This window comes from Corylus avellana, chromosome 3, assembly GCF_965113065.1.
Source record: "Corylus avellana chromosome 3, dhCorAvel1.hap1.2, whole genome shotgun sequence".
NCBI lineage: Eukaryota > Viridiplantae > Streptophyta > Magnoliopsida > Fagales > Betulaceae > Corylus > Corylus avellana.
Window position 1 is genome coordinate 29,903,116 of NC_142492.1, and position 3,521 is coordinate 29,906,636.

Sequence of the window (3,521 nt, forward strand, 5' to 3'; positions counted from 1 at the left end):
TCTTGCACTATTCTATTCCCAAACCCATGGCCTAAAGTATTCAAAAACATAGCCACCAACTCTTTAACAGTTAATTTCCTAGTACCTCTTAAATGATATATTTCCTTCAACTCTTCACACAAGTAAATGAATACATGTATTTCTATTCTAAAAATTTGCTCGCACCAATCATGCTTACCTTGTAAAATCTCCATAACCCACTTATAACCTATTTAAGAAGAGATCCTACAAGGTTCATTTGCAATATATGGTATATAATAGTTCTCAACAAATTCTATTGATGCAGCTACTATAATAAAAACATCATTTTCATTTTCCTCTTCACCATAATCACTATTACTTGTATCATATTGAGTGCAATAATCACTATTTTCTATGACTATAAGGAAAAAAATAAAAAATAAACAAAAAATATATATATAAGCACCCATAAAAATAAGAAAAAGAGATAAAAAATAAAAAAAATAACATTCAAATAAATCCTTATAACTTTTCAAATAGATTATAACAAAACAACATTAAAAAATAACAACATTATTCCATGCTACGACGATTAATTTATCTATTTCTCATTCACTTGATAAAGTCAATCTGCAACCATGGCTCTTTAATAATCACAAACATCTCTCTATGTGATCTCTTTAGAAATACCTCTATTGCAAACTTAAGGATGTCAATGTCATTTCCTCTCAACAATCCCCCGAACAACATCCATAACCTCTTCAATATTACATCCACGCTTATCGTAACTCTTAGATGTCACTGTGTTCTTACTTTCTATTACATCACAAATACGACTCAAATGTTGACTAACGATTTGAACTCCTTTCTTTCTTTTCTTACAATGAACCGCAAGACCAAACTTCTTATTTCTTTTATCCCGCATATCTAAATCAGCAGGAATATCATCAATGCCATGTGTATTGAGATTTAGCTCATCATCCAAAACATCTAAACCTTCTACAACATTGTCATCTTCATCAAGCATTACAATTGCAGCATCTATGCCACCAATATCATTAGGAACCAACCCTATGGATGGTGCCCAAGATCCCTCCCTGGTGACAGTTATATCTCTAAACAATATTTCCACCTTCATAGCATAAGTCAAACCTGTCGTGTAAAACTTGGTTGCTTCTGGAACTTCCTGCATTTAGGTATCTGTAAAAATCAATAATAAAACTTTTTTAAATCATTTAAACAAAAACAAATAAGTACAAATATTGTACCTGCAATTTTTTTTTCCCACCAATCATCGGATGCATCAATTGTCTTTTTCACCGGATCCCATCCAAGGCCAGTTTCCTTGCCTATCAATCTCTTCCAAATATTTCACTCTTTTTTCAAACTATCCCACTTGTTCTTTAGTTGTTTATACCAATATTGTTTTCCAGTTTTTTCATTAAATTTATCTATTACATTTTTCCATCCTGTCTTATTGAAATGTGTTCCTGGGCGGTTACCAGCATAAATCTCAATAATACATATGTCAAGATAATCTTCTAGAATTTTTTCAGTCCAAACTACTTTCTTTATTTGAGTATCTGCAGTAGCAACAACGTTGCTTTGACCTTTTTTACTCATGTTTGTCACATAATAAATAAGCTGATAAAATTATAAATAAAAAAAGTGTGTTAAACACTATTAACAATTAAAAATTTGTTTCAAGTGATCAACGGATAGAATGCCAAAATTTATATTGACATGAATAATATGCATGTCTATCAAATAAAAGGGCAACAGCAAAAAATAATGGAATCAAGTTTCTGCAACAGGAATAGCATTAAATAGTTCACATAAACTAATTGTTTCTCCCCCATCATAAGCTTTATATATATATATATATATATATAATTAGCATGCTGCACTCGAACCAATGTGGGTGTATATATATACTTCTTCTGTCTACAACTATTTCTTGACTCTCTTTATTTATTTATTTTTTTTTTTCCTTCAACTTCAGTCTTCAACTCACGCGCAAGCCTACTCCTTGCAGGCATGTTTTTTTTCCTTAAAAAATTTCATTCTCTAGAAGATTTCCACCACCACTCAATTCTAGAAGATTTCCATGAGACCCTTACTTCTCACTGCCTCACCCCTCACCTTCTCATCTTTGATCTCTTACCTTCTCATCTCCTCTCAATGCTCTCACATCTTCTCTTCCCATCTCAAGACTCAAGCCTTCAAACAAATGAAAAACCAAACACCCACTAGGATTACTACTAGTGGAAAAGATGAGAAGGTGAGGAGAAGATGAGGTGCCGTAGTAGGAAAAAAGATTTTTTTTTTTTTTTTTTAAATCTCACGGCACCCCCAAAGACCATCGTGGCTTCGCCACTGCAGTGATCCTGGCAAGTGAGCTATCTATCGTTTATCTTCTTCCCTTTGATCTATTCTCTATACTATTCGATGTTAATCTATATGTATTCTATAATAAATGTCAAATTATGTGTTTTATTGGGAATAAAAGAGATGAGCAAAAGCAAAATTAAATGGAGCTATAGCTCACCTGCCTAGATGTCTCTCTCTGTGGAGCGGCTAAAGGCAACGAGAAGGATTTATCGAAGGGTGGGAAGAAATGCTTATATATGAATTTTGTTGTCATTTTGTGAAATTTGTAAGAGTATATTTGTCAATGCATATATTTCATTAACTACAAAATTGCGGTGCGCCTTTCTTTTAATTGTCCATTTGAGCAGAAGCTTCATTATTCAGCTTACGCTCAAACGTGAGTTTCAACGTTTGAAACTTCAAAAGCTCTTTCACAACCATTTTACCAAACAACCATATTTTGGCTGAAACGAGCTTTTGATGCTGCAGACACGCGTTGCAAACCCAAACATGCTCTAAGAAGAAACGACAAAAAGCTTTTCATTTCTCAACACTGCAAAAAGCTCTTCTGTAAGGAAATGGGTTTTGATAATATTATCTTCGAAGGGGACTCCATGCAAGTTATCAAGGCTATTACTTTAGAGGGACTATGTCTTAGTAGCTATGGTCAATTTATCGACTGTATCCAAAAAGAAATACGTGGTTTGAAAAATTCCAACTTTCTGCATGTAATGAGGGATGCCAATAATGCTGCGCATGCGCTAGCAAAATTGGCTTCAACCCATGTTACTATGTCTACTTGGTTGGAGAATGCCCCACCAAGTGTAGGTGATATTGTACAGAGGGAGAAATCTCTCTTACTTGTGTGATCTTGTACTGGATCTTTTGAGATAATGAATATTCACAATATTCCTTCAACATCAATAAACGGTATCTGCTAGAGGGATAAAATTTCTACATTTAACTAAAAATTTATCTTAGAGCACTACTTGTAGCCTCACTAAATTCATTTTTTGGTTATTTTGGTGAAGCAATGTAACCTAAATGCTTTATTTGTACACTTTTTAGCCTCTCCACTTTAACAAAAAAAAAGTGGTGAGATAAACAGTACTCACCAAACTTAAAATTTACTATTCACTCACATATTCATTAAACAAATATATTTTCTCTCTCTTCCTTTTTTTCATTTC

The 3,521-nt window shown here is 33.2% G+C and overlaps 1 pseudogene; it reads right to left on the reverse strand.

Moving 5' to 3' along the window:
• Positions 1–558: 558 nt before the first annotated feature.
• On the reverse strand, positions 559–1,584 carry LOC148587072 (uncharacterized; annotated as a pseudogene).
• Between the last annotated feature and the right edge of the window lie 1,937 nt (positions 1,585–3,521).